We start from the raw sequence: 12694 nt of genomic DNA on the forward strand, positions 1-12694 counted from the left end.
TGTTTATTTTTGCTTTTGTTTTATTTAGGAGACAGATCCTAAGGAAAGTATTGCTATGATTTCTAGCAAAGAATGCTCAGCTTATGTTTTCTTTCTTTTAAAAAAATATGTTATCTTTATTAGAGTGTAGTTAATTTACAGTGTTTTGTCAATTTCTGCTGTACAGCATGGTGAACCAGTCATACATATATATACATTCTTTTTCTCATACTATTTTCCATCATGTTCCATCCCAGGAGATGAGATATAGTTCCCTGTGCCATATAGTAGGACCTCGTCACTTATCCATTCTAAATGTAATAGTTTGCATCTACTAACCCCAAACTTCTCATCCATGTCCATCCCATTTTCTTTCCCCTCCCCCTTGGAAGCCACAAGTCTGTTCTCTATGTCCCATAGTCTGTTTTTGTTTTGTAGATAGGTTCATCTGTGACATATTTTAAATTCCATATATGTGATATATGGTATTGTTTTTCTCTTTCTGACTTTTGTCACTTAGTATAAGAATTTCTAGTTGCATCCATGTTGCTGCAAATGGCATTACTTTGTTCTTTTTTAAGCCTATGTTTCCTTCTAGGAGTTTTATTGTTTCTAGTCTTACATTTAGATCTTTGATCCATTTTGAGTTTATTTTTGTATATAGTGTTAGAGAATGTTTAACGTTCTTTTGCATATAGCTGTCCAGTTTTCCCAGCACCACTTATAGAAGAGGCTCTCTTCTAGAAATGTCTATTCTTGCCTCTTTTGTGGTAGAGTAATTGACCATAAATGTGTGGGTTTATTTCTTGGCTGGCTCTTCTGTTCCATCGATGTATGTGTCTGTTTTTGTGCCAGTACCACATTGATTACTGCAGTCTGAAGTCAGGGAACATGCTTCTTCCAGCTCTGTCTTTGTCAAGATTGTTTTGGCTATTCAGGGTCTTTTCTGTTTCCATACCAATTTTAAGGTTATTTATTCTAGTTCTGTGAAAAATGCCTTGGGTATTTTGACAAGGTTACACTGAATCTGTATATTGCCTTGGGCAGTACAGTCATTTTAAGAATATCAGTTTTTCCAATTCATGAACATGGTGTTTCTTTCCATCTCAGATATTGCATTTTTTACAAATTGAAAGATGTGGCAACCTTGTATTGAGCAAATCTATCAGCATTATTCTTCCAACAAGAGCTGTTCACGTTGGGTCACTGTGTCACATTTTGGTAATGTTTATGATATTTCAAACGTGCTCATTATTATTATGTTTGTTATGATAATCTGTGATCAGTGATCTTTGATGTTACCCTTTGTAATTGTTTTGGTGTTTTTTAGAAATAAAGTTTTTTAGAATTTAAATTTTTTGTTTTTGTTTTTGCTTTTTAGGGCCTCACCTGTGGCATATGGAAGTTCCCAGGCTAGGGGTCGACTCAGAGCTGAAGCTGCTGGCCTACACCACAGCCACAGCAATGTGGGATCCAAGATGCATCTTCAACCTATACCACAGTTCACAGCAACTCCCGATCCTTAACGCACTGAACTGGGCCAGGGATCACACCCACATCCTCGTGGATCCTAGTTGGATTTGTTTCCTCTGTACCACAATGGGAACCCCCTAGAAATCAAGTACATTTTAATTCAGGTATCTACATTTTTAGACAAAATGCTATTACACATCTAATAGGTTATGGTAGAAACATAACTTATATGCACTGAGAAACCAAAAAATTTATGTGACTTGCTTTACTGCAATATTTGCTTTACAATGGTGGTCTGCAACAGACTCTGCAATCTCTGAAGTCTGCCTGCATATTAATTTATCATTACTGTCATTATCATTATGCTTATTTTTACTACTGTGAAAGCCAGCTATTGTCTCCAGGTCATCTGTGGAACAGGATTCCTTTAAGAGCGACCTGACCTAGCTTAGTTCCCAGGAAGCACTCCAGAAAATCTGGGCTGCAGCTGAAATAACAGCGAAAGCTACCACTTGTTTACTCATGGCCCATGTAGCAAGCAGCCAGCACAGCCTCAGTATTATCAATATGGATTTTGAAATCACCCAAGGCTAATAGCCCAAATTAATAGCCTTGGGGTGGCTCCGGAGCAATTGAGAAAGAAAATCTATAACTTCACTAAAGACACCAGAGGCTGTTCAGGGAGAGAGGTCTATATTAATTAAGAGCTGTGAACGCTGTAAAATCTAGCACATTCAGAAAAGAGAGACAGTTATAATTAACCAAACACGTGAGTCCCATAAGGCAATCCAGGTTAGGAAGCAGAGGGAGCGGTCTAGAGAGGTTGGGCTGGAGGCAGCCACACCACCCATGGCACCACCCCCAGGGAATCCAATGCCTTCTAAGTTCCTGCATCCCATTGCTCATAGCAGCCTCTAGGGCAAGTCTCTCCTTCAAGCATCAGCTATAAACTTTAGGCACATTCAGTTCTGGGATATGCATAAAACTCTGTGGTCTTTCCTTTGTGCAACAAAATCACTGGACTCCAGTGGCCTCCTTTCTTGAGGTCCCTCCTGGATAGTTTGCAAGGCAGGGGACTCAAAGTGAAGGAGGTGCACTGAGAACATTAAAGGAATGCCATTATCCTTCAGCAGTCTCCTCCAGATGCTTTGCACACTGAGGGACTGGTGCCTAAGAACACTTGCTATCTCAGGTGAGAAAAGAGCTTGCACCTAGGAGAAGCTGTGGTGTCCAGAGCACGCAGTGACCAAGCAGTTACACCACCGAAGGAGTGTGGTTTGAAACCAGGTGTTTTGGATTTGAGACCCATTTTGCCTTTTCCTACCTGAATTGGTTTAGGTGTTTTGGATTTGAGACTCATTTTTCCCCCTTGCTTTGCCATCACTTCTCCAGTCATGTTGTCCTTTCTTACCTCTTCACTCTGCTCCCATCACGCTGGCCTCCTTACTCTTCCTTTCATGTTACAAGCAAACTGCAGCCTCAGAGCTGGTGCACTTGCTGAAATACTTCCTGGAATATTTTTTCCTCAGCCAAGTGGGTAGCTTAGCTCTTTGCTGTTTTCAAATTTCTGCCCAAATATATCAGAGAGGTAGGCATTCCCTGACCCCCTGTTTAAAATAGCATCTTGCCTTCTCCCCTGTGTTCCTTTTTGTACTTATGCCTTCTTGCTTTTCTCCATGGAATTTATCACCATTAGACATATGATAGGTTTAATTATCATGTCACCTCCCAACTGGAATATGAGATCTGTGAAAGCATTACATTTTCTGTTTTGTTCCCTATTCTGATCCACAACACCCAGGACAAGCTCTTGTACCTGTTTAAAATCAATGATTGCAGGAATGAATGATTCTTACCAAGTGAGTTGTTTGATCTATCAAGTCTTTTTGGAAGTTATTACAAGTCCAGAAGCACTGAGGATGTATACATGGTGTATTTGTTTTGTGTGCCTGCTTGTTTTGTTTTTAGTCCTGCTTGTATACCTAGTGACATTGAGGGTGTCAAGATGAGGGCAGAGAAGTACAAAGAAATACTTGTCAGTGTCCTGATGTAGGGAGCCTCAGAACAGCTCTTGAAAGGAAAGCCACATCACACTCATCCATAGGAAGAAGGAAAACCAGCAATTTCTAGGCCAGGGTGGTACCCAGAGAGAATGAGAGAGCCTGCTCTACTGTTCCCCAGGGGACTTGTTCTGGATCCTGGGAATTCTGAGCAGTGCTGTACCCAAATGCCCTCATCCTGCCCAAGGTGAACTGATGGAGAGCCACTCCTCCTCACACCTCTGCCAACTGTGCCCATGTACTTCATTTCTGCAAATGAAACTGTATTATCTACTTAACTCTGTAGAACGTTAACTTCCATCTATCAACTAGAGGTAACCATAGATTATAATAAAGTTAGTTGTAAATGGAGATAATGTATGTAAAGGGCCTAGGTTTAGGTCAGTCACATATTACACGCTCAGTATGCTCATTATTGATGTGAATGTCACCATTAAAAAAGTCTCCAAATTCCTTGACATCTAAGTTGGCTCCTCGAATTTTCTTGTGATACATAATTTAGATTTATAACTTGATCTAATCCTCTTTTTGGAAATTCTGACCTATAAAGCAGATAGATGATAGAGTTATAATTCTCAATGAGCTCACAAGAAAATTTAAAAATACATGTGTATATATGCACAGGAATATGCATATGTATACACCCATGCACGTGTGTCTACACACACACACACACACACACACACACACACACACACATCTTGGCCTTCTTAACATTTCCACTAGATGTTATAAATAAATATATCCAAAACTCTGTTCTTTCTAAGAAGGGAGTTGTACATGGTAATTAAGAACCTGGGCTCTGAGAACTTAAATAACTTGTCCCATGCCACAGAGCTAACCACACAGAATTTAATTTCCATATCTCTAAAATGTGGTAACAGTGCAGGGCTGGATACATAATTTGTGGAACATAGTGCAAAATGAAATTCAAGTCTCCTTGCTCAAAGACTATGATAAAGCCATTAAATGTGCAAAGATATTAAGCTTTTATCTGCCTTCTGTTTCTTGAATTGTGATGGCAGTTTTTTGGTGTGTTTTTGGTTTTGTTATTTACTTTCATGCTAACCCCAGGTATGACAATACTCACATAGACTCTCACAGGTAGCCTAGGGTTCCATCCTGTGAGGGAAGAAGGCAGCAGGTCAGTCAGCTGCCAGCCCCTGAGAGTGGTCAGGAACAACCACCATGTGTCTGAGGTCCATTCTATACTCATGGATGGGACGCCCCCACTGGGACAAAGGGCGATGATAGAAAGCAGGCCTTTCCATGCCAACATAACTTGGCCATTACCTAGGGGAAAGAGTGGCAGTGATCACAAAGCAGGGATGCAGATAGGGTGGCCTGGTGGGACCCAGATGCCAAGGGGCTGCGAGCAGATGGCTGAGAACCCATCGCAGAGAGTCAGAGAGGCTGAGGGGGGCAAGACTGTTTGTGAGCTGAGACTCCCAGCCCTGTGTATGCTCTATCATCCCATCCATTCATATTATCATACAGAAAGTGATCAAATGTTAGGAATTTCAAGACAGATGCCACAGAGCCTTAAACTGCCAGTGCAGGACTCTCCTGGGTGCTAGGCATTTGTTGGCTGAGGTGGTTCTTTGCCACATGCCCACAAAACTACTCCTGAATCCCTGCCATGTAGAGTGAGACAAAGTGAGCCAACACACTTCACGTGTATTGCCTGCCATATGGTACTCTTGATACAAACCAATCACTGAGGTTATCTTCCAGTAGCCTCCAATCCTGATCTTTTACCTGTGCCCTGCCCTCAAAAGAGGGCCTACTTATTTATTTATTTTAAAGTGAAAGCAGGTTTATTGAGAGACATAGGCCAAATGCAGTCCAGCTCAGAAGGCAAGAGTGCCAAGCGGGCCTCTTTTAAAAATGCAAATCTAGTCATTTTATTTCTTAGCTTTAAATGTTTAATTTGCTTCTCTTTGCTCTGATAATAAAGTTCAAATTCTTCATGTGGTCTGTAAATCTCTGACACAATCTTCTTAAGACTCACTCAACACCCTCTTCTCAGGCCCCCTTCTTCCTCCCTCACTGTCTTCTAATTATGAGGATCAGCCTTCTTCCCACTTAGGTCCTTGGCTGCAAGGGAGGAATTCCAGGCAGAAGAAACAGCCTGTGCAAAGCCTTACTCATTTTCAGCTTTGAAAATTTCACTTCCTTGGGGAGGTTTTCTTTGAGATTTGTGGATAGCTAAAACAACCCCCATCCTGTGATGGGCTCTCATAATACCCTGCATTTTTTTTCTTTATGAAATTTCTAACAATTCTAAATACAATAAACTATTAAAATAGTCGTTATTTAATATGTCTCTAATTAAACTGTAAGCATCTTCCAAGTCAGGTTTCATATCTCTCTTGTTCACTGCTATGTTCTAGTGCCTAGTTGAGGGCCAGGCATGTGGTAGATTCTCCATAAATATTTATTGACTTACTTATATCTAGTGCTTAACTAAGATGGCCTAATCACCTGAGGTTATTGTTTGATGAAGAATGCTCTTTATGTAGATGAATTCTTATAGGGTTTTAGAAGGAAGCTACTCTTAGGTTTTTTTAAATTCTTGCTTGCTCTCCTAGACCTTCTGGATATCACCTCTTTTGGTCTGAAAGCTTTTTCTTCAGCTCCTTCCCCTGTTCCCTGTATTATCTTTCCTCAGAAAAAAAAATTATGTATGTTTCTTCTCCCTAATCTTTGCGTGGAGTTCTTCTCCTGTCATTTTCCAGTCACTGACCTTCCTTATTTATTCCGTTGGTAGTATCTTTACATCACCATTTTCTATAGTTTTCCTATAAATTGTCTCATATTGTTTCAAGATGGAAGGGGTCGTATGATGCAGCTGAAGAAGAATCTCTGCAGAATAAAATGGCCTCATAAATAAATGTACTGCTTTGTTTAAATAACCTTGTCATATAAACACCACTGAATTAACCTGTGAGTTTCAGCTGTCTGTATTACACAGTTTGATAATCACAGAACAGGTGAAGAAAACAGAGTCCAGTGTACATAGCGGCTGAGGTTCAGGAGTATTTTGAATAGATCTATAATATATTTGTCATTGTCTTCAGCCTAATAAGACTGTGCTTCCTTTTCACATCTTATTTTATCATTGTCTATAATAAAGAGATGCATTAATCTTTCATAAATACAAATATGATGGGTTTATCCTATGGCTATGAATGGTACTTGAAATAAAAAATTGAAATGATAACCAGTGTCATAATTTACCATAATTATAGCAATGAAATATTACTTAGAATGTATGATGGCAGTAATACACGGCTCAGGAACCTCTAGTGAAATCTGCAAAGTGAGGGAGAGCAAAAGAAGGGAGGAGACAAGATATGAGGACATGCAAAATCCTAGCCTCTAATCCAGACAGTTGTGGAAAATAAACGCAGACTGGAGGACTCCAGGAAAGGTCTGCCGTGGGAGGAGGTGCCCTTGTTTTCTCTGGAAAGCCCGCCAAGTTTAGGAGACTTGCCACAGTTTAATTAAAGTCTGCAGCTGGTGTGGAACCAAAAGAGAAAAAGAAATTAGGGCAGCATAAAAACTAATGAAAGTCTAGGATCTCATTTTAAACGTTTCTCTCTATTATGAAAGAAATTTGACTTGTCAGAGGTGGCCCCATTCACAGTGTCAAAGCCCTCAGGGAAGGAACGTTCTGGAGAAGGAAGACAAAAGACCTGTAGTCTGATGTCTTTGGACTTGACTGCTACTGCCTTTTTCAGTAAAAGCTTATCAAAATAATTTTTAAAAAAGCCCCACCAAATTGGTAAACGAGGACAACACAGGTTGAACAGCTTCCAATTTAACCACAGGACGGTCCATTGTAACTGCGAAACTCAGAACTGGCCTCTGTGATCAGAGTTGGATTCAGATTTAGGCTTTATCAACTGTATTAGTCAGAGCCTCAAAAAAAAAAAAAAAAAAAAACCCAGAACCTATAGGATATATCATATTGTGGGGGCTGGTCAGTCTAAAATCCACCGGGCAAGCCAGCAGACTGGAAATTCAGATAAGAGCTGATCTTGAGTCCAAATTCTATGGGGCAAGCCAGGCAAGCTGCAAAATCAAGCAGGGCTTCTTTGTCGCAGACTTGAGGCCCAATTCCTTCTCCTTTAGGAAACCTCAATCTTTGCCTTAGCCTTCAGTTGATTGGATAAAGATCACTCATATTTTGGAGAAGAATCTGCTTCACTGAAAGTCTATTGATTTAGATGTTCATACCTCCATAGAAACATCTTAAAAATATTTCCACGGTATCTAGAAAATACCTCCCCAGCAACATCTAGTCTGCTGTTTGACCAAACAACTGGGCACCATGGCTTAGCCAAGTTGACATATGACATTCACTTATCAACTAATGTTAAGAATAATATGTTAGTTAATATTTATTATAACATTTCCTTTTTGCCAGGTACCATGAACTTATTTAATTCTCACAACAACCATATAATCTGGGTGATGTTATTATTCTGATTTTGTAGATGAGATAACTAAGATAAAGAAAAGGTTAAGTAACTTCCCAAGTTCATAGACAAGAAGGGGCAGAACTGGGATTTTTTAACTCATGTAACTTAACTCCAAAATTTGTGTTCTTAAGCACCATGGTATAATGAATTTGGGCAAGTTAATTAAATTCCCTTAACCTTTATTCTTTATAAGAAAACACGTATAATAACTTATAATCTTCCTGTTGATAGGAAGATTAAATTAGCAAATGGATATAAAGATCGACCATAATACCTAATAGATAGTAGATACTCAGTAGAATTTAACTATCTTCCCCTGACCTTAAAATTCATTGCTTTCATATTGTGTCTTAAATTTAGAAATTCCTTCATTCTAGAAAGCCTTACTAAAACATTGAGTTCTTAGTGTTATCATTTATGGTTTTTTTTTTAATTATTTGCTTAATATTAATTTATCTTGATAATTTCAACGATTCATTTGGGCTAGAACCTGTGTTATCCCATGCTGTTCTGCAGCATTAAACTTGACCCTTGGCATATAGTAAGGTCTTAAACTCATGCAACATCAACAAATAGATTTAGAAATTAATGACTTATTGTCAGTTGATAGATATGGAGGCACAGAATGAGGAACAGAATGATTAATTGATTAATTTATAGTATAGTGTATCCAGGTCTTCAGCATTCCTTTGTTTTTGTTTATTTTTTTGTTTTCTTTCAGAAAGCAGTGCAAGCAGAGGCATAGAAATCTTAAGATTCAACATCTCCCTGCCCAGGTGGAGTCTGAGAAACTTAAATAATCTCCTTGCCTGTTCTAGGTTGTGATCAGTTTCTGAGTGTTGTTGACACCAAGTGCCATCATTTGAAGTGGGCTTCTTCTCATCAGGCAGCTGAATAGCTTCAGAACTCAGTAATTAAGGGGTCAGTGACTCATGCAAAGCATTCTACATTTAGACACAGATAACTTGTACTTCCAAACATGACTGAAAAAAACCCTCACCTTTAACCAACTTTTATTCCTCCTGCTCTCTCATTTTCCTGGAAACTGATTAGAAATAGCTCTGTAATTTAAGCCTAATGACAATTAAAGTACAAAGTCATTACCTACTTCTATTGAATTGTCGTCTATTTTATGGACTAATTGAAGGAATGATACATTGCTACGGAAATTCATGTGCTCATCCTCATCTAGCCCAGCATTTTCCTGCTTAGGATTCACTGTCTTTGCTATGAGACTGATCTTGGACTTGGGGACACAACTCAGAGTACCATTTCTGGCTTGGCCACTTAAATATGAATGGCCTCAAATGCATGAATGAGCATCTCTCTGCCTCACTTTCCTCACAAATAAAATGTAGGTGTTATTTCTTCCCCAACTTCTTCATGGATAAGTGAGATTTCAGTGAGGCAATGTATGTAAGAATCTTTTGAATAAGACAATAAAACATAAGTAAAAAATGGACTGGGGGTTGGGATTGCCATGTGCACACTGTGGTCCATGGAATGGCAGACCAATGGGGACCTGCTGTAGAGGGTCTCAATATTTGGTAATAACCTATATGGGAAAAGAATCTGAAAATGAATGTGTGTGCATGTATAATTGAATTGCTGTGTTGTACAGCAGAGATTATCACAATATTGTAAATCAACTATACTTCAATAAGACTTTTAGAAAAGTGCATCAATGTAAGCTTTTTTTGGTTATGACTATGGATCTTTTGAAAGGAAAATATATCCCACTTGGTATTGAGTTTCCTTTACACTACAAAGTCCAGAATTTACACACAAGTAAATAGATGAGCAACTCACAATCGCCCAGGGGTTACCATCTTCTCATCATCCTGAATTCCCTCAGAATGCCAACATTCCAGGCACCTTTTACTGCCTGATCTCCTAGGTTCTTAGTTCCTATTATTTATGTTTTCTTTCCCATTTCTGTCACTAATACCTCAAATCAAACTTCATTATTTTCTAAGAGGTGTTCCTCTCTCCTCTCTATCCTCAACTGATCTTCATAATGCCTTTCCACCTTCTGGAGAAAATTCCAGTTCCTTTAGGGTTTTACAGTGGGAACTGTCAAGACCTCACTGCTTTATGTTTCCAGTTTCCATAAAGAATCCTTCTGCCCTAAAACCTTGCTAGTTTTACATTTCCCCAAAACTTCGCTGTGACTTATTAGAATCCTTCACAAATTCCTTCCTTTCTTACCCTACAGACCACTCATCAGACTGGGGTCTTATTCATTTTATGAAAATCCCAGGGTCATCATTTGTTTCCCTTTCCTGAAAACTTCTGTGAAAATGCAATGTCCTTTGACCAATATTTCTGAGAGGATTTTTAAGGTCCTTCATAATGATCTTAGTTTACACACTCCACCCCACGCTTCTTCCCCAAACAAGCCATTCTTATCAAATTTGAACATCCCCTTGTTTCCTGAGACTGCTCCCTGATCAGTCTTTTTCTAGTTCCATTTCTCTTCCTTCTTCTCTACTTATCAAAATCCCAGCGGTCATTATAAAAATAGCTCATGTAAAAATCTCCTCACAAAGCTTTTTCTGTTGCTGCCTGTTTTCCTTCACTGACCTCCAAGAAGACGGAAGAGGTAACATGGTGAAAGAGAGGCAATGAGGCATCCTAGATATAGAATTGCATTTGGGGGTCACACAAAATTGGGGTTGGAATCCCAGTTTAGCTTTTAATATGATTGAGTCCTTGAGAAAATCACGTAACTCCTTGAGCTTCTTTTTCCTTATCTGTAAAATAGGAATATTAATCATAACCTTACCGGGATTGTAGTGATAGAATGAGGAAATTTATATAAAACATCTGGCACATAACAGTTATTCAATAAGTGGTAGCTACTATCATTATGAGTACTGCCTCTGTTGTTCGTTTGACATCTACCATATGCTACCGTGCATTATTATTTAACTACGTTATGAGTTTATATGTCTTCTTGCAAAGTGGCTTTCATAGACGTGCTGTGTGTTACACTTACTTTGAATGTCCCAGAGTGGTTAGCACAGTGATGGTGTCTTTTCATTTATTAGAACTCTAAGAAGCCCATCCCTTGAAAAATTCATTTCAGTAGTACATCTTGCAACATTAAGTACATACAGTTAACCACATGTTACCAACACTTAAAAAGTGTGGCTGAATATAAATCTTTTTTGGATTCATTTGGCATGTTCATTGAGAATCATTCTATAGTCCTATCTTGTATTGATGCCATCATGTGAAACTTAGGAGTCATATCATCTCTTGGGGTGATGATGAATTGAGTCCCCTCACTTCCACCCCATGGAAACAATATTTTGTAATTTATATATGTAGTGGACACATTGGGTGATTCATAATCGTTCTGAAGTCTGAAAGCCCTTGATATAGGGGGAGCTGAGCAGTTTTGAGTCACATTCTACCCCTATGAACCTAAACTTATTTTTAAAATATGAATTATCATAGTTCTTCCTCCCAGAGCTTATAAAATAGAAGCTCTTAGCCCATCATCTGGAATGTAGTAGTTGGCTGAAGGATGTAGTGATTATTATTATCCTTATTAGATCAAAAGCTGTGATGATTGTGTTTCAAGGAAAATGGCTCATACTTTACCAGCTATATCCTTCTTAAAGACCAGTCTTAAACCAGAAACATGAGTATCCTCTGAGATCTTATTAGAAATGCAGAGTCTTAGGTTCTACAATTGAACAACTGAATCCAAATCTGCATTTTCACAAGAACTCCAATGTTTTTGGAAGGCACATTAAAGTTTGGGAAGTGCTGATCTAGATCATATTATAAATTAGCAGACCTAAGAAGGGGTCCAGGACTCTGTGTTTCTGACAAGCTGACAGGTAGTACCAGTGCTATTACACACTGTATTATGAGTAACCTGCTTGGATCACAGATTCCAAACTTGGCTCTACATTAGAACCAACTTGGAAGAGGGCTTCAGACATATGGATGACTGGTTTTCACTTTCAGAGATTCACTGGGATGAGAAGCAGCCTCAACATCTAATCTTCTAAAATGAACTAGTTTATCCAACACAGAAAAGTTGGAAAACCACTGTGATAGGTTAATTTGGTTGGAAACTTTTTTTCATACATAACATAAAAGCGGTATTTCAACCAAGATATTGCATGAATCATAATTTTTAAAAGCACATCACTGAGATTTTATTAGAGATATTTTTGGCAGACAAAAAAGTAAACATGTGTATGTACTAACACAAAGGCATATGGGTCAATTTATTTATTTTTTACTTTTTTTAATTTTTTTGTCTTTTTGCTATTTCTTGGGCCACTCCTGCGGCATATGGAGGTTCCCAGGCTAGGGGTCGAATTGGAGCTGTAGCCTCTGGCCTACGCCAGAGCCACAGCAACGCGGGATTTGAGCCATGTCTGCAACCTACATCACAGCTCACAGCAACGCCGGATCGTTAACCCACTGAGCAAGGGCAGGGACCGAACCCGCAACCTCATGGTTCCTAGTCGGATTCGTTAACCACTGCGCCACGACGGGAACTCCTAATATGGGTCAAGGGGAACTCCTAATATGGGTCAATTTAAATCCTTTTTAACTCTGAGATCATCTCATGTCAATAACAAAACAAAGTTGAAAGGCTGTGAAAGTTGTTCCCAGAGAGTAAGGGCATGGATTGAGCTGAAGTATTTTGGAAGGAAGCATCACAGAGCA

At 39.0% G+C, this 12694-nt stretch overlaps 1 long non-coding RNA gene across 1 annotated transcript in view; it reads left to right on the forward strand.

Moving 5' to 3' along the window:
- The window catches only part of LOC110256731 (uncharacterized), a 35033-nt gene extending 25941 nt beyond the window's left edge, over nt 1-9092 (forward strand). Inside the window, exon 3 of the long non-coding RNA XR_002338643.2 lies at nt 8721-9092. This is a non-coding gene — a long non-coding RNA (uncharacterized LOC110256731). The remainder of the gene's footprint in view (nt 1-8720) is intronic.
- The last annotated feature ends 3602 nt before the right edge of the window (nt 9093-12694 follow it).

This window comes from Sus scrofa, chromosome 14 (genome assembly GCF_054392235.1).
Source record: "Sus scrofa isolate SSC_HxYL_T2T_F1_AM1 chromosome 14, Sscrofa_HxYL_maternal_Yorkshire_Landrace_v2.0, whole genome shotgun sequence".
Taxonomy (NCBI): Eukaryota; Metazoa; Chordata; class Mammalia; order Artiodactyla; family Suidae; genus Sus; species Sus scrofa.